A 27,637-nucleotide genomic window follows, 5' to 3' on the forward strand; every position below is an offset into this window, starting at 1 on the left:
CCATATGCTAATGGGCAGCACAGGGCATAGGCAGGCAGCCTCTACTAGTGGATAGGCAGGGCAGGCTGGAGTCTGCCCACAAAATGTCATGGAGACACAAAAACTGAAAGGTAAACTAACAGAGTGTCTGTGAATGAGAGTATAGCTCTTTCTCTCTATGTCCAGTTCTGGAGGAGAAAAGATGGTAGAGATTTAATCTCCTAGTTTAGCAGATCACACTGGATGGTGCCAGGTGATCTCTGCTGGTTGTTGCTTGGTTAGATCTTGCTCGCCTGATGGCAGTGAATGCATATTGCTTATGGAACAAGTTGGGATGGTGTTGGCAAAAGACGTAAACAGTTTTGCATGATGGAAACCCAAAAGGCTACTTCTGTGTTTTTTCCAGCAATGAAAGCAAGCTTAATCTCCTGTACTAGAACAGAGGATTTGTTGCTCTGACTCAGCTGTACTCCCAGCAGAGTAGGGTATGACTAGTGTCTTGCATGGAGTGAGTTATTTTCATTTTCCTACGCACCATAGCCTGAAATGCTGAGAGAGAGATTTTTAGGAGGACTGTGTGCATATTTGTGTGAAGGGTGTCTCATGAGGAAGAGGAGACCACTCCAGTGCCTTCTCCTGAGTCAAATGACATGGATGGGTAAGTGCCTAAAATAGTGGTAGCAGAGGTAGGTATGTAGTGGAGAAAGGCAGGAGAATAATCTTTTGCCACTTCTACACTTACAGAAGCCTGATAGGGAGAAGTAGCTATGAGACAGACAGCCCAGCTGACAGAGGTGGGTAGCTCCCCATCACCACAACTTTCCAATCTGGTGACACATGTTAAATATCTCCATTTCAGGATGTTAAATATCTCCATTTCAGGATGTTGGTAGCCTGGAAGCTTACGGTCAAGCTGGCAAAGGGTGGTGAAAGGCTGTTGAAGAGGTATAGGGATTGCAAAAAGCATTGCTAGGATTTTTCTACAGTAATTTCATTATACTTCTGCATTATGGTACACTGCTCACAAATAGGTTTTCTTTTTGGAAAGTTGTTGTGTTTTAACCTGGCCAGCAGCTAACAACCACACAGGCATCTGCTCATACACCCAGGGGATGGGGGAAAGAATTGAAATGGGGGGGAGGGGGAAGTAAAACTCATGGATTCAGATAAAGAAAGTTTAATAAGACAGAAAAGGATGACAATGATGATAAAAGTATGTAGAATGAGTGAGGAATGGGGCAATCTGTCACTACCCAAAGGCAATGTTCTGCTAGTTCCCAAACCACCCCTCTTCCCAGCCAGTCCCCAGTTATATGCAGAGCATGACACATGATATGATACGGGATATCCCTTTGGGGCAGTGTTGGTCAGCTGCCCTGGATGTGTACCCTCCCAGCTTCTCAAGAATCCCCCCACCTTCTCGTTGGCAGGGCAGTGTGAGAAGCTGAAAAGTCCTTAACTGCATGGCAACAACTAGAAACAGCAGTGTGTTTCCTGCAATATTCTCATTCTAAATCCAAGCCACAGCACTGTATCAGCTGCTAGGAAGAAACCAGGACAATAGTACATATGTATTTGCTAGAACATACATTTCATAATCTTTGTAAGAATATGGAACAAGATCATTTTGAAGTACTAGAGCTGACCCAGAACAAGTAATACTTTCTTTTCAAGCAGCTATAATAGAATAAAAACAAATTTAAACTTCTCCTTAATCGCTGAAAAATATAAAACAGATCAGCTAACTTGCAGAGATGATCAAGACTGTGACCTAGCAGACTGAGGTGCAAAAATAATCTATCCTAAGGCTCTATGATGTCAGATATTTTTTTCTGGATTATTTGCTGTCTAATGCACTATAGCAATAAAATAATAAGGGCTTTAAAATGGGGAACTACATTGTTTTTCTTGATGTAGTCTAGAAATAAGTATTTAAGAGCACAGCAATTATTTCTGTGTAACACAGATGAATACTTTATTAAAGTTGACCACATTGAGATGAAGCTGCTTACATTTGAAGGATTTATTGATTTAAGTTTCTGTATAATATTGTCCACCAGCTCCAAGATAGCTGGTTAAGTCTATCAGCTCTGTTCCCCTCAGGGTCTAATTTCCTGTATTCCCTAAATCCTTAGGATTCGAAGAGTGTGAAGTCTGAAAGACTGGTAAAGATTGGAGCCTGAGGTCTTTTTGACCTTCTGTGCAGTGAAACACTGCTGAAACCTCTATGTATTTCAGCATTTTGAGTGATATTATTTTAAATGTGCTTGCGTTATTTACTAGTTTGAAATAATGCCTCTTAGGAGGTGATGCATTATTCTCTTCCCTGCACCCCTCCCCCAAAAAGATATTACTTAAGGAAGCAGTAACTGTCTTGTATTATGTCTGCACAGTATATTCTTGGCAGGTAAGCCTCAAATTTCATAAAGTTTGACCCATACAGCTAAGTTTTATCAGTTCTGGATTGATCCTATGGGTCTGATTAGATTCCATGAGCGAGGATCTCTGTGAAGAAACAACCCCTGCTCCTAAGAAAGTTAAAGGAGGAACTACAACTCTAGTATTAACAGTGATGGATCAAACTAGGAAAAGTTCAGAGATGGCAGACAGCAGGAAAAAGAAATCAGGAGTTAACTTGGTATTATAAAGTCATCAGGTCTACTTGTGTGGGACAGTGACTGTTCAGTGTTAGAGGGAGATGGGAGACAACGCTCTAGGTATGGGGTTTTTTTAATGACACTCTTAAATATAAGTTTTATGTTTAGTTGCAGAATTGAAAATCATAGCCTTCTAAATGTAAACCAAGTGAACGCAAGGGTCTCTACAGGGAGCTTAGAGCAGAAGTAGGAAAGGAAGATATGCCTTGACCTCATTGTTTGAGTTTAACCATAGCAATGTCCTTGGCTATCATTGCACAGCAAAGCATACAAATCATACACCTAAACAGCTTCTGGTTTTAACGTTAACTTCACATTGACTTTGGGAGCAGCTATTCATACTGACTTTGGGAGCAGCTCATATTATGTATTCTTCAGCATCCATCTCTGAAGTGAATTATGGTATGTTCTCAGTGGTAGCAGCAATGTCCCATTCCTACATAGTAAGTTATATCAGTCAGCACGTGACCCCTGTGTTTTGAGATTAATGTTTTCCACCTAAAGACTGCAATCTGCATTATTAAGTAATCAAAGCAATAAGTTAAACTGCAGTATTTTGATGCCTTACCTCATTCAGAGGAAATATATTCAAAAGAATGAATCACCAACACTTAACTGTTCCTTTCCATTACACTTTTTTGAAGTAACAAGCTGATTAGGTACTTGTACAAAGGCAACAAAACTTAACTTCTAGCATAATGCCACAGTTCATAAGGCCCACAGTAAAGGACTTCCATTTGCAAATGACATCTTCGGGTTCTAAAAATGATGCCAAAGGGTCCTTAAATATATGTATTTATTTTGGCTTTAGCTGACAGTAACGTATTATTTTTAACAGAAAATACATTGAGATTATAGTAAAATTAATAGCCAGGAAAAACTCCAGCCTCTCTTAAAGACCAGCTAAATGTATAATCTATCTCCCCTACTTGATTTATTCACAAGCTCTGAAAAATGCAGAAGCAAAAAGCACTAAACAATACAAATTACTTAAGTTATATATTGATATCAAGAAGCATGTAATGAAAAATAAGATAGTATAAACCTTTTCTAATTTCAAATGAGGAACTGTTAGTTTAGTAATATCAGCCAGTAGGAGGGAGGGTGGTTGTGGGGAGGCTTATAGACTAGAAAAAACAAGACTAGAAATTTTATAGAAAGAGGGTTGTTTTTTTCCTTTTTACTTTTTTCTTTTTTTTTAGCTGAATTCATGTCTATTCACTTTAAAGTTGAAGTTTAAGGTATCAACACACTAGACATGAAAATATCTTAGCTGATTTGTATTTGTCTCCTTATTTTAAGTTGCTCAATCTGGTAGTCATTTTGAACTCTGATGTGGTTAAAAACATAAAAAAAAATTGGTAATTGAATACTGGTTCGTCAGACCAGTCTCAGACTCATTTCAAACACAAAGAGGCAAAAAGAGGTCCTTGATACTGCAAACACTTTTAATCTATATGACCATTGTTCAAATTTATACACAAAGTCAAATATTGAATCAGAACATACGAGTTTTAGGGGTATGATATCATATTTGGACAGATAAATATAAATTTAATAAAGCCTTACTTTTGCTCAATCTTTGTTTTATCTATTCAACGGAAATATTCTTTCTTTTCTCATCTAAGACTGGTCCTATAACAGACTGCATGTTTCTTGCTTCTTACTGATTGGTTGATCTGTTTAAAGGAATATATAACTAATAGAGAAACATCGTGCAACTTCATCTGCAGGATATCCCACCAACATAAATATCATGGCCCACCCTCTAGTACTCTCTAAACTAAAATGCCATTAGGTAAGATGTTGTACGTAAGTTACAGCATCGCGTCCAAGATTCTATAATTCTGATGTCTGTCTTCTTGAAAAGCAGAATAGCTTCATGTTGAATAGTGAAGAAAAATATGGGCATAGGGTTGTTTTGTTTTTTTTTTTTTTGCATGGCACATAGCAGTTAGCCCTACACCTGCTTAGATCTGAAGGCTCAGAATTCAAAAGGAATTTTTCTTTGCAAAAACAGCCTTTCCACCTCTCTGCCCACACCCTCTAAAAAAACCTAAGACTAAGCCTTACTGAGGTAAAATATACGTATTACCAAGTAGACACTCAAATTTCCTCAGGAAAATGGTTTACTTGAGGGATTTAGGATCTGTTCTCTAGTAAAATTTTCCAGTCCAAAATCATATAGAAATTTTAGATGATTGGCAGTGTTTGCAAAGAGAACAAAAGATGATTCAGACACTGAATGTCAGCTCTCCGTAACTTGTATGTATCAAGGTCTGTCCAAACTCATTTGATGCAGGAGACGGAAGAAAGGAATCTGTTTTGACTTTCCCAGCTCCTCACTACAGATCTGTCTCAAAGTGCTGTCTTACAATGCTGCTTTCAAAATGATTAAAATTGCACATATGACAATTGCAAATATGACAAGTTAAATGACTCATAAGACACAAGATGAAAAATTCTCCTTCCTTATTTTCCAGTTCAACCAATTATTTTAACAAAGTAAATTCAGGCCTCTGCATTTCAAACCCCTGAAATCCTGAACAGAAAAGTACCATTGAATGATTAAAGGAAATACAAATAATAAAGTGATCCCTGGCTTTAGAATACTTTAGTCCATTAGAACTACAAAAACTCACAACTTTTTGAACTTCAGCTTTTTGGAGGTCATATGAAGACTGTCTCAATCTCAGCAATAATGATTAAGCTCCTCATGAAACCCAGAGTCAATGAAATACTGTTTGTAGATTCTTTCTTATTTGTCTTTCAGTGCATTAGCCCCAAAAGAAAAGATTTTTTTGCCTTCAGAGAAGGCTATTTTGGCAAAATTTCTCAACCTATATTGTAATGAGAGCGCTAAGACCTTGTTTCCAAAACACAGAACTAGAACAGAGTAAGCACGCAGAAGCAAGCAGCTGTAGGCAGGGAAATCCTCCTAGATGAAGGCTATCTACCAGTATCTCTGCAGTTGGAAAAATCAATTGTAACTTTGAACAAGTATTTTGGAACAGAATGATGCTAGTTTTCAAACCAAGCCCATATGAACTTAAAAAAAATAAATCCACAACTTGTTTTATATACCATCTAGAAAATGGCAGAAGTTGTACATAGTATGTTTCTGAGTGCAATGATGCATGTTAATGGTATGACTGTAGTGCCAGGCTGCACAGATAAAAGTAGCATATGAGATGAGCCTCTGATGTATGCTTAGATGTTGTTCCTGTTCAATGTGTACTGTATTCTTTCTCTCTAGAAAGAACATTTTGTGTTTCGAGAGCTCTAGGCTTGTACTGGAAGAGTACAAGCCAGCTACTCCTCCTCATTTGTCTTTCAGTGCATTAGCCCAAAAGAAAAATGCTGAATAAATCGAGTACTTGGTACATGACACTGGTAAATGTGTGGAAGACAAAAAGTCTCAAATTCAGGCTGTCAGCCTCAAATCAAATTTTTCGACAAATATCTGTGAGGACTCTTCAAAATGTCATGAAAATAGAGCAAGCAGTCCCAGGAAGGTGCCATTTGGTACTCCAGAGCGTTCTCCTTCTATTTGCAAAGAAATATCACAGGAACAGCCTGTTCTCATAGTGGGATGGGAACTAAACCTCTCTATAATGTTTTCAGTGCCAAGCAGCCCGTCCCCCATCTGTCTGCCAGCAGGAGAGAGAGAAAACAAATGAAAAATGGAAAGAAGAGACCAGAATTTGGGCATAGGAAAGAAACATCTGCTAAAGGGACGAAACGAGGTGAAGAGAATCAGGCAAAGAATCATAAAGCAGGTAACAGAGCACAACCATGGTAGAAAAGTTCCCCCAAAAATAGAGATAGGAAAAAAAAAAAAAGGAGGTGTAGTATAAAAATGAAGGAAATGTACTGTAGGTATTTACCTGTATTAATAACAGAGCGTGACTGAATAACTGTGTTTTTACTGGTGAGAGTTTTTGTTAGGATCTTGAGGTCTCAGCATTTTTAATCTATGCCATAAAAAATATTAAAGATTGTTACATGAAATTTACTTTTTATGTTTGAAAAGGAATTGAGGGAGGAGAAAGAATCAGCCAGTTAAACACAAACTTTCTGTGCTTTCTGCTTATTCCAGCACAAATGGACAAGCATTCCTGCATGCCTGGATGAGGAGTGTGTGTAAAATGAGAAAACTAGTAAAAGATAAAAGAATAAAATGGAAGTAAGTGGAAGAAACATACAAGTAGATGATCCAGTAAGACTGTTTAATGATGGACTGTTGGTCCTGAACAGTTCAGAACTAAGAACTGGGATTTTTAGAATCAGGAAATTCTTTAATATCATCAAAAATGTAAAGAACATTTGATTTTTTTTAAATTTGTTTTTGAGATAACTATACTTTGGGATCCTAAATGTCATTCTTCTGAATCATTAAGAATCCATTATTCACCAGTTAGAGTAAATTATTTGAAGACTTATTGCTACTTGTAACCCATTGAAAAATAAAGCAGTATCTACCAAACATGAGTCAAACGAGTATGGCAGTAGCAATACAGTTATGTTAAAATGACTCATTATTTATGAACAAAACACTTCTGCCCATTATATTCAATGTGATTTTTCCCTTACCCCTCCTTCTGTTATCCTATATGGATCATGTCTTCTTTGGCAACAAGATAGACTTGGTACACCACAGTCTCTAAGACATTGGTCTTTTAAATATTTTGTTATTTCTGTATATAGTAACACTAAATGTGTTGGCTTAATTAAAAAAAAATAAAACAAAACAAAATTTACAATTTCCCTGGATTGACAAAGGCAGCTCCTAGTAGTTCTTAGCAAGTTATCACAACTGTTCATTTTAATATTAAAAGTGTTCCCAAGTTGTGGTCAGTCTTCAAGAAGCATATATTTATCAAGTGTTTAGAAAAGGGCAATCAATTAGATATAAATTTCCTTCAATACCTTGATCTTTTCTGGTTTGTTGTCTCATATAAATAATTACACCTCTCAGTGATGATGTCCTGGTGATATATCAGAGAAAATTGACAGAAGAAAATATAGCAATTGTATTTCACAAAAGATTTCTATATTCATAAAGCCCTTGATGTTTATTAGTGTCACCATATATTTACAATTCTTATCAAGGTATTGGAAAAACCTCAAGACAAATGTGTAATTCATGTTTTATATCTGTTTTACTCATTGTATCACATTAATTTCTGTTCATGAAACATTTGCAAAAATCATAACATTCTCAAAATTCCTCTGTAATCTAATTTTTTATCTCATTTCTTAACAGCTGACTTCTAAAATGGTGATATTATTGTCATTCTTTACTGAACTTGTGCTATACTGGTTACTTTAGCGATAGGTAGATTATATAGGGTTTGGGGACTACTGGAAACATATGTTCAAATATTTGTTCAACTTCTTAAAATTATGTTTTTCTTCACCAATTTTAAGATTTTCATAAACAGTAAATAACATGCAGCTTTCAAGAACAAGATCTGAAGTATTAATTTAACCCAAGCTGGTTTTTTTTTTTTTGGTTTTTTTCTTACTGCTAAATCAAGTACACTGAACAGGCTCATGAAAAAAGAGCACAACAGTCTTTTACCCATGTTTAATTGTCTTGGATTGGAAACACAATGTAATATTTGCAAAATGTTTTTAATATCATTCATTTAGTTCTGCTAAGTATCTGTCAGATCATTGAGTACAGCAAAGGATAATGATATTTTATTACACACATTACTTCTCTATATACACTTACAATTTCCTTGAAACAGAGCCCCAAACTGGTATAAATCAGACACAATAGCAAAGCACTATCTATTATTATTTTATTATTATATTTATTAGTAATTATGTTCCTGTCCTTCATACAAAACTTTGGGACAAACATCTTCTCCCTCATTGTGATTTGTGAGAGATTATAATTTTACTTTCTACTGTTTATAAATAGTTTTCCACTCAGAAATTATTTTCCAATCTCATCATCTGTACTCTGTTTAGGATTGCTGGTTGCAGAAAAACATAAGCTTTCAGTAATTGTTTTTTGAATAGAATAGTGCAAGTAATGTACATTCATCCTAAAAGATTTGGAGAGAAAGGCTGTAGGTGGTAAATCAAGATATGTTCCCCTGTACCACCTTGATAACAAGGGCTAAAGCTGTGCCTTTCATTCTGCTTTATACTTTTGATGGAGCCTGTGGTGATGATCCAACATTATCATACAAGGTAAGTGATAGTGCTTCTCAATCTTGAAGCCTATTTATGTTAATATCTTGGAGCTTTGCTAGAATTTAAAAATACTATAACTATCATGCGTATTGCGTCTCAAAATTAATTGTCAATTCAGCCAAAATTAAGTGGGTTGTACAAATAGTATTTAAGATGCTTTTGACAACCAAGAGTTTATTTCTAAAGGGAAGATATCTTCCTTAAGGAGCAAAGAAGCAAAGAATATATAGATTAGAGCTCTGATTTAAGGAACAGGTCTTCACTGCTCACAGTACCTAAAGCTGACAATTTTCTCTTACTGTACAGGTGTAATATATCAATCAGGAATGTGTATTTACAATTCAATTTTCATCTAAGGAAATTGTTTATTGCACACCCATATGCCTTAAGCGGCTTTACTGGTTTTTTGTTCTCTTCCATTTACCCCATCCTTAATGACCAAAGTTTAGTTATTTAGAACAACATAATGAGCTGTTGTCTCAGACTACTGCTGCTGAGTACTTATGCTTTGGCATCATGACTGGTTTAGCTACTGGGCATGACATTCAAGCACACATCATATCCATAATCAGTTAAAGCATATGCAAACACTGAACATTTTATCAGCTCTTGCCTAACCTTGCCTTAAGCATGGAAAATGTTCACTGGTTTATTGCAGAACAAAAGTAATTGTTAGCATGTTAACAATCTAGCCTTTCAGTCTCTGCCCCATCCTACAACTCCTCAGATTTTCTGATTCTTCTATTCAATTTCTACTGACCTCTCTCATGTTAAATATTTGTTTACTCACTAGGTATTTGCTTTTAATATGGGAAGCTATTGCTGTTATAGTTTTGTTGGTATGTATTCTTTGGTTGTCATTTGAATTAGAATACAGGTTTCAACCTTCCCAGTTTTCATTAAAAGATATGCAAGAGTCACTTTTCAGACAAAATTTGTAATCTTAATCTCTGAGATATATCAAAAATATACATCTGAGATATATCAAAAATATACATCTGAGATATATCAAAAATATACATAGGATCACAGTTTAAGCATCACATGGCCCTGTATGATGGGGAGAAGGAGGAGTGGACTGGAATTTGAACTTCCTTTGCCCTTGAATTTTGGGGTATTACAGTGCATTTTCTATTCTTAAAAGAACTAGAGTTTGATGGAAGAAGATGGCCAGTAGGAAGCAGAATGAGGTACCTGATCTGAAGAATGAGGATTTGCAACTGAGTTGTGCAAATTAAAAAAAATATCTTCTTAAGAAAACAAAAATTATCTAAGAGCAGAGAGAACATTAGTCCAGGTAGAGTCTATTACTTCTTTCACATTGTCTGTTAGATTATAAGATCTTCTACTGCTGACTCCGTATTATTCATTTATAGAGCAACTAAACTTCAGAAAACAAGCCCGAAATCATAATTATTTCCTATAATAAACATAACAAAAATCAGCATTTTTTTCACATAATATCTCTCTATATATATCCCTACATATGTGGGAACAAAGAGAAAGAGAGGAAGACCATATATTTTTAGTGGTTTGAAATTCAGGGAAGACATTTTCATAGTGAGTTAGCTCACAAGTAAAATATACAATATTGAGCAAAATTAAGATTATAGAATATGTTATCTGTGGTATAACTTCATAGAAGGTAACATACTTATTGGATACAGGATTTAAACTTAGTTCAGTCCTAACTCCAGAAGTTCTGAAGATTAAATGTAGTAACGTTTCCATGTGATTTCATCAATCCATAATAAAGCACAGTTTTCTGCCGCATCAGTTCTCCAAAATGGTCATTGCAAGACTTTCTGTAGATGCTCATGGCTCAGATGCAGTATGACAGAGAAGACAAAAATGTACAAATAATAGTGCCTAACTCTTCTTGTCTTTCTAGTAGGTCAATGAGTCTCAGTATTCACCACACATTAAAGAAGATTTGAGTGAGTATCTAAGGAAAAAAATTCTGTGACTGTACATTTTGTGCATTACTTTGGCTTTATATATTGTCCTTAAAACTATCTGTTCTCTAAAGATTCTGTTATCACGTTAGAGCAATCGAAAATTTTAGCATTTCATGTTTAGAGGGAGAAAGGCACCATGAACAGGAAGAGCGCTGCAACCCAATCATGCACACCAAAAATTTAAAAGGGGTTTTCTACTTTGTCTCTGGAAAACAGCTTAATTTGACTTGTTTTTTTAACAGCACTTGTCTAAATTCAGCCTGATCTAGCTTGCAATGATTGGCAGAGTTCACATTGACCCAAAGGGTTCAGCTCTGATAACTAGTAAGACAAGCTAAAAGATTTTTGGCAGAGGTTTATGCTGTAGTTAAGAGGAGCATCAGTAAAAATTGTATGAAGTTACCTCTCTGTACACATATATGTATATGTGTGTGTGTGTTGAAAGGCAGGATTATGTTCCTTCGCTCATAACCATCCCTTTTTACAAATGGTTTACTTGTCTTCTAGGCTTAGTTACTAGCTGCAAGACACCCTTCACCAATTTCCATACAAGCAACTGCAGGATTTTAGAAAACTAGTTTTACAATGTGTTTTATAATTTAACATGAGCCAGCAGTGTGCTCTTGCAGCTCAGAAGGCCAATGGTATCCTAGGCTTCATCAGAAGAGGGGTGACCAACAGGGACAGGGAGGTGATTGTCCCTCTCTACTCTGCCCTCGTGAGGCCCCATCTGGAGTGCTGTGTCCAGATCTGGGGACCCCGTACAAGAAAGATGTGGAACTGTTGGAGAGGGTCCAGAGGAGGGTCACAAAGATGATTACAGGGCTGGAGCACCTGCCCTACAATGAGAGGCTGAAGGAGCTGGGCTTGTTCAGCCTAGAGAAGGGAAGGCTGCAGGGGGGCCTCATTGCAGCCTTCCAGTCCCTGAAGGGAGAGTACAAGCAGGAGGGGATTCAACTTTTTAAAAACGTAGACAATGGCAAGATAAGGGGAATGATTAAAGCTAAAGGAAGATAGGTTTAAATTGGATATTAGGGGGAAGTTTTTCACACAGAGTGTGGTAAGATGCTGGAACAGGCTGCCCAGAGAGGTGGTGGATGCCCCGTCCCTGGAGGTGCTCAAGGCCAGGTTGGATGGGGCCCTGGGCAACCTTGTGTAGATCCAGGCCTGGAGGTTGGTGGCCCTGCCTGTGGCAAGGGGGTTGGAACTGTATGATCCTTGGTGTCCCATCCAACCCATGCCATTCTATGATTCTATGATAATCTTTCCCATTTTTAAAGACAACTACTTTCAATGGATTTGGAGAAAATGGCGATATCTGTATTGACAGAAATTTATTTTTTTTAAAAAAAGTTCATTTCAAATCTTAGCCAGCTTATTTATCACACTCAAGCTGCAAAGAATTGCTATGCAAAATCTGTACATTTTTACATGCTAGCTACTGCATATTCAAAAAACCTCTTCAAAGAATATTTCCTCAGGTTAAATCAAATGCAACCACCCACAGCCCCAGATCTTGTCTACCAATTCAATTCAGATAGTCGGGTGTCAGGGCAACATAAGCCTGTCACACCTGAAGGGTTATTTAGGCTTTTATTGGGGTTTTATTTTACTGGGGTTTTTTTTAAGACAAAATGAGAGCACAAAACTTGCTTTTTTTCAACCTTAACCTTCCAAATGTCTGTATTCTTGGAAATTACTCCCACTAATAATGAGTGCTGGCTGCTAGAGGTCCTGTAGATAATGATTTCTGCAGGAAGTCATGTTAATCAAAAATTTCAACAAAATCACTTCATAATCTTACCCCAAAACACCACTTTGTGAACCTTTTGTAAAACGTGGTTTTAGGAAAATTCCCATTCTGCCACTTGAACTCCATAGAGCAGTACTTGTCTTAAGATAAATAGCTCTCTCTAATTGAAGGGATTGGTTCAGGCAGGGAAACATTATTCACCCTGAGTGAGAATGGCCGAATTTGACCAAAAAAGCCAGGGCAGACTTTGCAATGTCAAGCCAACACATTATTTTAAAACAGCCAACAGCCAGGAAATGGTATTTCTATGAGGAGGGGGAAGGAAAAAAGTCTGTAAAGAAGGATTAAATGCTGTCTTAATTTTAACAGGGATGCTGTTTTTAATTCATCTAATTGTGTTAAACTGCTGATAGGCTAATTTGAAGAGCCCAGCATATTCAAGAGGCTGGTATTTAATTAACAAAATCGCACTTTGCACAATGCCAGACAAGGGCTCACTCCTTGAATGAGGAGCTCCCTAGAGGGAAAAAAAGCATGATTAATGCTGCAGAAATTTCTCATTCATTATTTTGCCGCCAAATATCATTGATTGGAAAGGACACTATTGTTTCTTATTTACTTCATTTGGCATAGCTTTCCCTCTTTACCTATACCACCTTATCTCTTTACCTGATCTCTGCATCCTCCTTCAGCTAGGTTTTGACCTTTACCTGGCTTTATGTATTTGAATTTATATTTATAAACTCAATGACAGTGTTATTCATGTAGTCTCCTGCCTTGGTGACGGTTATTTTCACTGATGCTAATTTAGCATCCTTCTAGAAGTTCCTACTCTATGTCAGGAAAATGGCTGCATCTGGCTTTGAAGGATTTTACATGCAACTAATAATGCTGGGAAAACTTCAAAGGAGTCATATAAATGCTTCAAAGTTCAGCTACTCTCCCAGTCAACCAAAATGTCTTAGCTTTAGGATGAATCCTTGTAAGAGCTGATTACTTCAGTTCAATTTTATTTCAAGGGATTGCTCGGAATGAATAAAGGTAACAAATCCAGCCCCCATTTGGACAGCGTGCATGCACAAACCTTAAACAGTGATATGCTGTTGGGAATATTGATGAACAGGGAGAAGAGATCGTTTGAACAAAAGGCATTTTAACAAGCAAAGAGATGCTACTTGGTAAACGTATTCAAGAATGCTGGCAGGCATGATTTCATAGGTAGAATTCAGAGTAATTTTCAGTCAAGCAAGTTTCTTCCCTGCTCCTTAAATCAGGGCAATTTAAATATAAGTTTACTACTGCTCAACTGAGGTAACATCGAAGAGCATAGCTATAAATAGCAGTGAGGATCTCTAAAGGCAGTTTTTGTCGGTGGCAAGATGCTTTTGCTCCTTGCAATTATAAAACTATCCGTGGAGCTATATTAACTACAGTAGCCTTGCATGAACAGCCAGACCTCTCAATTAGCAGTAGGAGTTGCTTCTGGCTCCATACTTTACATATCTAATACTGTACTTGCTAACCTTAAGTGATTTAAGTTAAGATCAGTGACCTTCTGTTATTTATTACATGACAGATACTTGATGTTGAAAAGGTCTCAAAGAGTAAGTTTGTTAAAATGTATGTAAACATATATGCAGAAACTCTAGGATAAACATTTACATTTATATTGCATGAAAGACTGCAACATTATTTCCAGCATTTCTAGTTCTTACAGACTTTAGTCTATGTACAGTGTCCAAGAATTATAAGGTAACTTTTTATTTTAAAGAAAAGTGCGTATTTTCACAACACGTGGAATATATGATTACTCCCTGCAACTCAATCCATACACAATACTTGTGCAAATGAGCAAGAAAATAATTTTTTGAAAGAAAAATAATTAAGAACCAATAAAAAATAGGAGGGCAATGCTGAATGTGTGGGACTAGTATTTTAACTTTTGGTAATAGTCAAAGAAAAAGGCGAAATGCATTTACATGTTATCAACAAATAGGTTAAAATATTTGTACATTAGCCAAAACCTAGTTCCTTTAAATTTCACTAGTACCTAGCAATAGGTGCTTCTCACTTCACAACCTAAGCAATAGCTGTAGTTGCTTCACAGTTCTGGGAACAATTCCTTTGAAAATTGTCATTCTTTTTCTCTTTTACCTAGCAGATTTGTATTATTCACCATCAATATTTAGCAGTCTTGGGCATATTTAGATCTTAGATTTCATAAGTGCAACTATAGGAAAAGCAGCTGTATGGTATATGCTGTGGAAAAAAAAAATTATCAAGAATAGGGATGTGATTTGCCTTGGACATCTTTATTACATAATGGTAAGAACTATGAAAATTCTTTACTATAATTTGTGAATCATTAACTATGTTAGAACTGAACAACATAATTAAAATTCATTATTTTGAGAATAATTTCAAGTGGAAATTTCAGTAAATCAGTTTAGAACAATCACATGCTCCCATAATAACTTCTTGATAATCCTCGACCTTTAATATATTTAAATAGAATAAATATCTGAATCAAAAGATAAACTCTTTTTTAATAGGTGAATGATACCTTAAATATTTATTGGAAATTTTGTTTTAAACCAAACCTTCCACATTTGCTCCACCCTCTAATTGCAAATGCAATAAGAACATGATCCTGAATTACACCTTTAAAAGTTAGATTAAGTGATTTAAATGTAAGTATATGATCCTTGCTCAGTTCAGTATGGATTCGCATTGTATTTCTTGTAGCTTAACTACAAATCAAGAAATATGTTCTTCCTGGAGAATAAGGTGGTCCTTCAATTGTTAAACGACAATTCATCATAATTTAAATCCTCCCTTGGATGCACTCACATAAGCAATATTAGCACAGCTTTACCACACTTCTGACTTGTGACATCACTGTCAGGTGGTATTTCAAACTTTCCTTCTAGGAAAGACAACAACTTTTTTGACAAACTAAACTTCAGTGTGCAAGCAGACACATATAAAGTATGTTGCAATAAGTTTAACAGTACATCTCTAGCCACCAACTGGCTAAGTTTCTAATGATCTTCAAAATGCTACTAAACATTGCTTCAAAGAAAAATATATTAGAAAAGCAATAGATAGCGTTCTCCCTATACATAGTCTTTAAATAAAGTCTACATTTTCTTGTAAGAAAAATACCATTAAATTACTTAAGCAAAATACGTGTTTGATGTCTTTCACTGGAGGAATATAGACTACAAACTTAGTATTGAAACTTAAAACCCTCTATTTAAGCTTTTAAATTGAAAGGCTATCTTGATTCTTTTCATTCTAAGGGCGCGATGGGTAGACTCCAAATTCAAAATACGTTTCTATTCAAGGTCCTCTTGTTAGATTTTCTGCCAGCCACCCACAGGTAACCAGATGGTCAGCTACTCCATAGCATTTTCTATTAGCTTTCTATCTCTGAAGACTTAGAAAATGATAGGCACAGAGATTTAGCTAGCGTTTGGTCTGCACCTGAGCTGTGCAGCTCTCACCATTTACACAGGAGTTGACCAGTGCTCAGCACCTTTGAAAGCTGTAATTCCATGAACGCTCACTAGAACTTCACAGTCAATAGCTTCCACATGGAAATTTCTTGGGCTTTCAACCTCTTTCTTTCCTCAATTTGTCTTATCTACCTATCATCTTGTTTCTCCATATGTCACTCAACATGCAAGGGCTTCCTAATAATTCCAAAGTCCTAAATTTGTTGGTGTTCTTACACTTTTATTGCTAGTTAATGGTCTGTGTTCAATAATTGTTCCAAAATTTCCTTAGAGAGTGTGCTTGTGGTGCCTAACAACCTCAGGAGCCAACAGTGAATGACACCCATGGTCACAAAGGGTAAAAAATGTTCTTTTTGTCAGATTTTAAGATTTTCATTTAAGATAAGGTCTACTGAATAAAAGGTCAGAACTAGTAAAAACTAAGGAACCAAATAATATGTTCGATATGAGCTTACATCTGCTTCACTTGGAAGTGCTTCAGAAGAAAGCATGCTTATAAAAGGGAGAACATAAGGGCAATCTGAGGATTGGTTACATATTAATTACATTAAAAGACATACTGAATTACATCTTCAGGCCTCAGAAATTACTCTGAAGTCAGTGATCAGAATACCAACAGAAAACAAAATCATTTCTCATGGTATTTCTGAACAAAGCAGAATTTCTTTTTTTTTAAGGTGTAAGAAATAGCCCTTCATCAAAGAGTGATAAAGATGTGCTTATGCTTATCCCTAGGAAGAAAAGCTTTCAAACTGGGATTTGATTTGAGGATGTGTTTAAATAGAGCTTAGAGTAAGAATGTCTCACTGATCAGGCCATGCATCAGCCTTCGCCTTGATAAGATGTGACATACCAGAACAAGGCTCTACAGCAACACTGTGACCAGAAAATTCACAATGATGGAATGATCCAAGGGGGTTGGACTCATTTAAATGCATTTGAAATATTTTTCCCAATTAACTCTGTAGTAGGAAAACATTACTTAGGCTCTGTATGGAATGGAATTATACTGTATTTCTCATAGCTAACTTACCAGCTTTTTTGTAAACTACTCATCTCCTTTCCACTCCTCAAAATCATTGTGCCTTCTGAAATGAACTCACCAGAGCAATTTCTCTGTTTCCCTTTTTTACAGCCACAATGCCTTTCTGTAGCCATCCTGTCATATGCAGAGGCTGTGCAAACTGGGAGATGGAAATCTTGATAAAAAACATTTCAACCATTTAATACTTTTAACTTGCTTAAGATAGTAGTAGTAATGTAGTAATAAAACCAGAAATAAGTTCTGTGACCCTGAGTCATCACAAAATTTGAGATGGATCTGTCTAGGATTTTTCAAATATTTTGTGTCTTATAAAAATTGAATTGCCTTGTAAACTCAAAAGCCAGCTGTTCTGGTTCTAGCCTGGCCAGGGTTAATCTCCACAGGCAGCCAGCACAGGTGAGATGAGTCAGCCCGGCTGTTTCCATACCACCTGGCATCACTCCCCCATAAATGGGGCTTGTCAGAGAGAGGCCATTCGGCACAGCTCCAGGACACCAACAGTCCTCTTTTCAGTGCCCAACTTGGGGCCTGAAAGAGTATTGTGCTCTACTGCTACCCCAGCCCTTCGAGCCCCTTCTAGTTGCATGCAGATATCCTCTGAGGCTGACAAACATAGATGATACCTTGTTTTTATGGGGTGGTGTCAAAAAAAGGTGGTGTGGAAAACAGCCTGGGCTAACTCATCTCACCTGGGCTGGCCATAACCAGGACACCAGGTTTTACTAGTCTGTAAGTTTGCTGGGGTTTTGTTTGTTTGGGTTGGGATTTTTTTTTTTCTGAGAAAATTATGTCAGAGGAGAAAAAGTGTCTATCCTGTGTGCTTAAAAGCGTTTGCTTCCAGACTTTGTTTTACTCACTGTGTGAATTAGTTACAGCTTCACAGACCACCTCAGTGTTTCAAAAAGAAAGGGTTTTTTCCTTCTGTCATTTTACTGCATGCTCCCCAATTTTATCACCAGTTTCTTTACATGCCACCAATTTTCCAGCTCCCAGTTCCTGTTTGCTTCTTCCTCTGCCTCATGTTAAATCTAGATGATTTTCTCCCCAAAAGATAACTCATTTGATTGCAAGGAATTTTCTCTACAGTTGAAAGAATTCCTCTTTCCTTCAATAAAGATGACATCTTCCTTAATAAATTTCAATGGCAAACCAAGAAAAGAGAGAACAGATACTGTCCTTCACAGGATTAACTACATTAACCTGTTCAATTTCTCTTCTGCAATGAACAGGAATCAACTCTTTTGGAAACCTAATACAAAAAAACCTGGGAATCAGTACTCAAGTCTCACAGTTATGAAGGAAACTATTACGTATGCACAAGTGCTATACAATGTGGAAGGACAGCGCTTTTGGTGAAAGCATTAGTCTAGCACCTCAGAGGACAGATGTTTACTGTGATCATGGCAAAGTCACTTAACTCTTTTGGTCTCTCTTGCACCCTAAGGCTAATAACGTGCCCTAGCTTATATGGCTGAGGTGTTCAAATACAGTAATCGGGTACATATTAGTAACAATAGAACAAAGAATCTGAAAGATTAAGTTTATCATTGACCAAATCTGAAAAGAAACTGCTTCAGGTTTAAACTAGACAGGGCATTCAGCAGGGTAGCTCTGCGGCTAATTCTTTTATCTGCACAGAATCTTGAAAGTGCAGGAGGACCAAGAGCATCGTATCACTTCAGAGCTACGAAAGAGAGATATTTCTATATGTGTTTGTGCTAAAGTTGTTAGACAAAATTAAATTTGAGGGGAATAATATGTAAGATCCAAAATTGAAACACACACTCTGGTGGATGCACAACTGATTTTCAAGATTATAGACAGTGGTCTGATGCATTAACATATGCTTCAGAATTAATTCAGTCACTTATCATAGAATCTTTAAGGTTGGAAAGGACTTTTAAAATTATTGAGTCTAACCATCTGTCCAATAGCACTATGTCAACTAAACCATGTCCTGGAGTGCCACATCTACCCATTTTTTTAACACCTCCATGGACCAGCATACCAGTGACTCCACCACCTCTCTGGGTAGCCTGTTCCAATGCCTGACCACTCTTTCCATGCTAATATGCAGCCTGAACCTCCTCTGAGTCAACTTGAGACCATTTCCTCTCATCTTTTATTTTGCTGTATGTGCCAGTCCATTACCAAGAACATCACGGCTACAGGCAGCTTCTACCATCCTTTGGAATAAAAGACTATTTTCACCCAAGGAAAACACTGACTGTAGAGCAAGTTAACTGCAACCCTAAAAGGTACCAAAGTGCTTCTAAAGGAAGTCAGTGGTATCAGTGTGTTGTTAGCACGAAGAGTTTTGCTTTAAAGATGCACTCTAATTGGGCCTCCTGGTTTGCTAATGAAGACAGAGCCAAAGAAAATAGATTTTCACTATTTTGAATCAGTCTAGGGCTTACTGTAGCAAAACTTATTTGCAAGCAAGATTTGGCTTGCAGGGTATGGAGGTCTAGCCAAACTTGTAGTACTGACTTCTTCATGAGCCAATAATTTCAGTTTTATATACACTTTTACAATTTTCAGGACCTCTAGACTTTTGTTTCTCTTGCTACTTGCAGCAGTTAAGAGGATCGAATGACACTTAAGTCTCTTTATTAGCTCCCAGAAAAGTGCTTCTTACTGAGCATGCTACCTGATAATGAGGCACACAGAGAACTTCCAGCATACCAGGTCAGTGCAGGAGAACTACACTTATTTTTTCAATTCAGAATCTTTAACTGAGGGGGTCATCCTTAGCCTGCTAATGACTAAATTCATAGTTCTCATGCTGAACTGCAGGCATAAGAAAGCAGCCTCCAATATTTAAACCCTAACTGGTAGCTTACCATTTTTTATTTAAGGAAGAGAGAAGGAATATTTTACAGGCACTAGGAATTGCATTGGTGGCAAAGCCCTGCATTTTCATGTGCAGCTATACTGGCAAGGAAAAAGGATTGAGAGAGCTGTGGATTTTCTCACCACAGATGGTGTAGGAGACTTTCTCTATATACAGCATTCAGAGGAACAACCACAGCTGACATGAGGTAGTCCTGTCATAGGCTGCTGTAGTAAGTGACCACAAGTGCATGCTTGCTGTTTAACCAAGAAACAAACTACACCTCCGGTACTTCCCCAAAGCTTTTTCTCATAGAATGATTATTATGACTCGTTGTCACTTTCCAATTCAGCATCCCTGGATACACTTCAGGTTTATCTTTAAAAAGCTATTTATAATAAATATATAAAAAAATATATATAAAATATATAAAGTTTTGGTTTTGCTGGTTTGTCAAAATCTATTTGCATCAGTAAAATATGATTGTGCTCAGATACACCCCTTAACATTCAGTTGTTCAGTTACAGAAACCTGGTGCCAAAACCTATTTAGCCCTCACGTAAATTGTGTGGAATGCAAAAGCGAGGGAACAGCAACATGCAACTAAACATGTCACACTGCAGGCACAGCAGCCCGCAGGACAGACCCTGAAATTAACTAATGAATGCAAATGGCCATTCCATTAAGTATGCCAAAATACTTTGCTGAAAATATACGGCAGATAAAAAAATAAATTTTTGAAGTATCAAGTATGCGAGATTTCAGTGTCTGCATTTTGACAGGTGTTAAGACTAAACACAAAAAACATTAACCAATACTGATACCAAAGTGATATCTTCTGCTGGGGAAAAATATATTGAAAACCAATTTATAGTTTGAGTGATACAGGTTAAGATGCTCACCACTGCTTCTCCTTTTTCCCACTAGTAACATCAAGTGGCAAGCTAGCTCTGTGTTGCCCAGACGGACAGTGAATACTGAAGAGAAAAGGTGTCAATGACAGATTTGCTCTAAGTAACTAAACATTATGGCATGTTTGGCTTCTAGAAAACGATCCAGCTACATTTCCAAGCAGAAAAGAGATCCTTGCACCCTGCTGCACAATAAATACATTTTCATTTGGGGATCATGATAGTATGTGAATTTTATTTACTTATTTGGCTTTTTCTTGCCATTCTGTTTCGAAAATAAGTACTGTAGAATAAGGCATTTGCTGCTGCCTACTTCAGCAACGTTAAAATGAAAAATATTTTTAAGATCCTCACTATTTTTATTACACACAAAAAAGATGTGAGAACAATCAACTTGTCTGTAGAACAGAGCACCTTATCAATATAAAACTGTCACAGAGCAAGCAAAGAGGAAGAAAAATAAAGTTGTGCTGTCACTGCATAAACTAACATCATAAAAATAAATGTACCAAAGGAATAGACTTAAAAAGGTGAGATTTCTCTGATAGCCTACAGCTTTAAGTATGTATATGATACATTCCAATGCTAATCAGGATAACCTGTGTTTCACTTAGAGAACGGATAAATATATGCACATCAAAAATATATAAAATTGTATCATGCAGGTCTTCAATATAAAAAGATTCCTCACAAATTTACATTGTTGTAAGTGGGAAAAGAGTCGAAATACCTGCCCTAAACTATTTCTTCCGGTTTCTGAAAGGTGTCAACCAAAGAATCTGTTTGGATTGTTTGACTGTATATTGCACTCTATTGTAATTCATGATGCAATTTTTATTTAAAAATGTTGAGCAAGCTGCAACCAACAGGAACAACAGACGAGTCAGATAAAGGCAAAGAGAAATGGTCCAAATACAACAATTAAATCCAGCAAGTAATGAAAAGGGGAAAACAGATTAAAAATATGAAGGAGAGTGAATAGTGTCAAAAGGAAGGGGAAAACTGGCTAGAGATCTAATAGCAGTGAAGGAAATACTTATTTCAGGAAAAAAGGTGAAGTGGCATATAGTAGCCAGACAATGAGAAGTTTCTGTAATATTAATGCAAATCAAAGAAAACAATCCAAATGATGTCTCCTAGGAAAAGTATACAATGCAAAGTTTGACCCTAGATTTTAAAAGTCCATGGAGATGAAATACATTGCTCATACCAATATCCTGAAACACCTCTATTTCTTTGCTTGATGATACTATGTCATGAGAATACCAGTGAGAATGCTCTTTCTAGTTTCTGTATTTTTGTTATACAGTGCTTCTCTAAATGTGGGGAGTTTGGAATGGAATTGTATTTTTTAGTTAAATTTAGTTAAATTACAGGTGTGGTTAATATTTTCTACTTTCACCAATTCATTAAAACCTACGATTACAATGGCTACTTTATCACAAATTGGCTTTTTTGTGTCATAGGAATATTATCCCCATAGTTAGGAATAATTCTCTTCATGTATTCACAGCAGCCCTTGTATACCACCACTTTGAAACTATCAGAAGAGGAAAAAAAAAAGATTCAGTGGTTTTTTGTAGGCAACAGTGTTTTCGTAATTCTTGATGGTGTGTGAAATTTGGGATTCAAGTGATGAACAGGATATCTTAATTCACCATGAAATGAATGCAATCAGTATCCCTGCATTACCTCACTAGAGTATGTATTAATAGTTGTCATCTCAAAGGCATAGGTTGTTCCAATTCTATAAATTTTGCACAATGTTAAAAAATTTAAGTTTCATGATGCATACTACAGAATTGAGTTTTGACATCTGAGTTTTCATATGCTTCAGGTTTTTTCATCTTTTTAACAGTTTCAGAGACATAAAGGAGCCAGATTTTTGCTTAAATATATATGATATATAACATATACTTTGTTCCCTAAAAGTTGGTGCACAACATTAAAACTTGCTATTTCACATAATACTTTCATTCTAATGATTTTTTTCCTTCTTTACATGTTAGAACAGCCTAAGGAAAAAAAAAAAAAAAGGACAATAAAGATAAACATGCATACAGAGAGATGTATGTGTGGAAACACAAGTGCATATTTTCATACATGGCAATTTAATTCAAAAGTTCATTAAATGCTAAGAATTATAACTGTATCTCAGCAGTTAAGTACACTTCAGATTATTAAAGAAGCAATAAAATAACTCTGAACTCTGAGGCTCTTCTTCACCACAAATAAACTCTCACATGTTAAATGACTGAGTGGCCTATGGAAATTTATGCCAACAGAACCAGACTCATGCCTTTGGTTTTCTTGCACTACTTCCAGTTTCTGGATTTGCTGTCAAGATTTAAATATTTACATTGCAGCCTATAGGCATTCTTTCAATTTGTTCTATTATTTTCCTAAACCTCATCTCATTATCAACTCACAAAAACCAACCAAAGCCAAACCACCACCACCAACAACAAAATGACTGGAAGACCCTAAAACCCACTAAATGTGATATATCAATTAAACAGAGTTTGCATATTAATATAGAATTAGATATTGTATTCATAAGGTGCCAGTGCCCAGCTTTCTTGGTACATGTGCCATCATACTGTCTGTAAAGATCTTGAGCATATTAAAGATTGTTAGCGACTTCGTCACATAGAACAATTATATGTTGTAAACAAGCAGAGAAAAGTTGCATTGAGAGCTTTTGCTGCTTTGGCAGATTACTTGGAAGTAAAGTATTTCAGCAGACAGAAGTGAAAGCTTGGTTTCTTAGAAATGTTTCCTTGCATGTCCACTCCTCAGCCCCTGTTCTCCATCTCTCTCTGTCTCTTAGTCTTTGTCTTTGCAGTCACAGGAAACAGGGAATTTAAACTGTGACCCTTAGGCCACTCTGAGAAATTTTTTCCATTCTTAAAGGTATGAGACTTTTAGATACACTTTTTCACAAATATTTTCAGATTTGGCCTCTCATATGTGCAGCTTACTTTAGTACCTCATTGGACAAAAAGAGAGAATGAAACTAAAAGATCTATAAACGAGTAATCCTGATTCAGTGAAATTGATTGGATCTGGATGACAAGAGGAAACGAGCAGCTTAGGAGAGTGTCAGTGGGGCGTAGAAATGTTTATTCTTTAGTATTTATTAGATGCAGCAACAACAGGTACCCGTATGACAATAATTGAAACACAAATGACTGATGGCTGATGAGACAATATTTGTCTGGCTTCAATGAGCTTCATTATTCAAAAAAGGTTTTTTCCTTCTTTTCATTTCCTTTTCCCAGAGACCTACTAATGTTCTAATTAAGGATATTGGACACTAACAAATTATAATAAGTTTAGCATATCACAATTATTCACTTCGGTACATATGCTCCCCCTCACATTACAAGGAACAAATCATAACATCTACCAATTTCCCTTTAACGACGGCATCAGAATCGATATCCATTCCTATACGTTGCCGCTTCAGATATGATGTCTCCCTGCAGCATCCTTACAGGCTGAGCTCCGCTTCCTGTCTGCTTAATCCTGTCAGCACTGTTTTTGCATGCTTTAACGCTACCTTTCCTACTCTATTAGAATTATTTGAGATTTTCAACTGGCATCACTCCCAGTGAATTGGGGGGGGGGGTGGGGGGGTGGGGGGTGTTTAACACAGTATTTTAATGATTATGTTCTTCAAGGAACAGTCTTTTCTGCCCTCATCTGAAAGTAACAGGCAATTAGTGAACTCAGCGTACTACGTGTGTTAGTGCCCTGGATCACGAAAATGGAGGCAATAAAATATATCGTCTGCCTTTAAAGAAACAGGCAAACCATTTTACAGGAGAAAACACTTTCCAACATCATATCCTTGTCACTGTAGATGGATGAAATTGAAGGTCCAGAATAAGCTTAATAGGTAATAAAATTGGCTACCTCCTGTTTTGAGGACAGCACCATGTCCCAGGACTTTACATCTTCAAGAACTTTGTGGGGAATGTTTCCTGTGCCAGGGGTCGACAGTTATGACAAGAAGTTTTCCGTAGATAGGGACAAGACATTCACTCCTTAGGAGCTGATTCTGAGGAATCATAATTTAGGAAAGGAGGCTGTCCTGAGCAAAAAATTCCTCAGAAAGCTAATGCTGCCAACACCTGGGACAAAAAACAGCTCATTAAGAAAGCCTATAGTGATGTGCAAGGCCAAAGGCAGTGATCTAACACTTAAACTCTATTTGTGTCAAACCTTAACTCTTGAGAATAGTTCCAGTCGCCTGGAAGCCCGTAATGATCAATATTTGGCATAGAATATAGTGTTCTAGGCAAGATTGGCTAGAATAGGGGAACTGGAAGGGAAAGAAAGGATTTTATTTGTAAACAACTCTGTAATTCATTTGATAATGGTCTTACACCTTCCTCTCCTCCCCCTCCACCCTTCCCTCCAGAAACAGCATTATTATTTCCCCCTGCTGAAGCACTCATGAAAATTTACTTCCTCTTTTCATCTTGGGTGATTTGGGACTAACTAAAGATGCTATGAAAAGCCATATACAGAAACAGATAGCTAACATCTCACAGAAGCCTCCCAACCCTAGGTTTTATTTCTAAATAGACCACTCAACCCAGGATTACAATCGTTCAGACTTTTTTCCTACAGAAGCAGCATGACATCATGCAACCAAATTCTCACACTGCTCAAGCAAGGCAATTGGGATGCGTGGAATGTGTTAAAAACTTCCATGTATTAATGCAAATAATTGCCTAGTACTTTGAGACCAAGAGGTGAAAGGAGACTTTCATATATAAGTTTATTTCCTAAGAAACTCTTGGTATAGTGACACAAATATGTGCATTGGAAATCAACCTAACTGCCTTTATTCAAGAAGCTGGAATTGTGTCTTAGCAAAGCACTAGCAGGCGCAAGGAAAGAGCCTGTGCTTTCTTGTCAAGAGCAATCAGCTGTGTGGGTACACATTCAGACAGTAGTATTCCACAAAAAGTAGTGTCACCCAGAGAAAATGAAAAACCTAAATGCACCACCTAGATGGTCACCTTTTTTTTTTCTTTTTACCACTTTGGAGAAATTTTTCATTTTACTGTTTTCTGTAAAACATTTATCATAATTCATAGCTATTCAAGCCAACAGAGACAGAAGTCAGGTTTCCCAGGGAGGTGGTGGCTGCCCCCTCCCTGGCTCTGTTCAGGGCTAGGTTGGATGGGGCCTTAAGCAGCCTGATCTAGTGAGAGGTGTCCCTGCCCATTGCAGAGGGGGATTGGAAATTGATGATCTTTAAAGTCCCTTCCAACCTAAACCATTCTGTGATTCTATGATTCTTGAATAGCCAACTGCAAGTCACTGACTTTTGGTCTGTATTCATCAGGAACTGCATCACATATTTTTCTAGTCCTGAAGGTCAGGAGAAGAGTTTGGGATGAACAGTTCAGAGCTTTTGATGCCTTTCTTGAGAAGTGATTTACTGGACTGACCTTTTTAGAAACATTCATGACAGAACAATGAGAAAAAAAAAAAACAGCCTAGAAAGTTGCCTATGAATAGGGGAATTCCACAAGGTTCGTGCAATAATGACACCATTGAAATGGATTTAATTACTGCCAGTTACTATGTTTTCACTCTGCAAAAGGTGGAATTCACCAGCCAAACCATATATGAACTATACAAGCTACAAACAATGGAAAATTAATATTTACATGTAGGTGTTAGCTGGGAGTTTTCCATCTCTGGTTTAAATAAATATTGGGCAATGCTACTGTAACAATGGATTAGAACTTTCCTTTAGCAAGGAAAACAGCTTCACTAGTTGTGTTCTGGAAAGAAAAGAGAACAACTGCAAAAGACTTTTTCCTCATTATCTTATGCACAAGGCAGTCGCACTGGGAAAAAGACCAGAATTACTGCTGGCAGCAAAATGCGGTTTTAAGGGGCACACAGGTTTAGCGCACCCACAAGATGACTACCTGTGACCTGTGATTGCTTCTGATCCATCCTGAAAGACTCACAAGCAGAGTGAAACCCTATTTTTTAACACGTCTTTACTGTTATGTTCCTTTCTGGGAAGGTCTCCAGAGAATCCTCAATTCACCTCTTCTCTCTCTATAGATTTCTCTCTTGGAATCTTCCTTGGAATCTACATTTGATGGGTCCCATGAAAAAACATCCTAAATTCTTCCCCAGAGTATTGTGAGTTTCTTCTCCTCCATATCCTGGAATGTTTTATCCCTTCTGCAATATGCTTTACTGAAACTATCTCACTTTAGCAATGCCAAATACCTTTTTTGGTTATTACAAATTGCACTATCACAAAGGTATTGCATAGAGAGTATAAAATTCTGTCTATGCACACTGCCTACATTGCAGGACTGATGTCAAAAAGCACAAGCAAGCAGTTGTCAATAGAGTGGCATAAACATTTCTCTAAGTAATAATTTCATCCTCAAGCCACATTCCCTCTGTTTTTAAGTAATACATTTAAGAGGAGCCAATATTGTACTAAAATCTTTGTGCTTGTTATTGCAGTCAGTTCTTGGAACTGTTATTTGAAAGTCAGCTGCTGAAATCTGGTGCTGAGAGCTGTCATCTGCTGCCTGCCTACAAGCTGCCAATAGATTTTTATTCCTATTACCATGGAAACACAGGTTGGTGTAACTCAGAGAAAAGGAAAGAAAAGTGTTTTAAACAGACAGAGTTTTCAAACTTTGACCCAAGATGGAGTTTGCCTTTATTAGCCATAAAGGTCAACACTGAAAGGGTCAGGCAGGAAGAGCACATGGCAT

Source organism: Gallinula chloropus (assembly GCF_964237585.1).
Source record: "Gallinula chloropus genome assembly, chromosome: 1".
NCBI classification, from domain to species: domain Eukaryota; kingdom Metazoa; phylum Chordata; class Aves; order Gruiformes; family Rallidae; genus Gallinula; species Gallinula chloropus.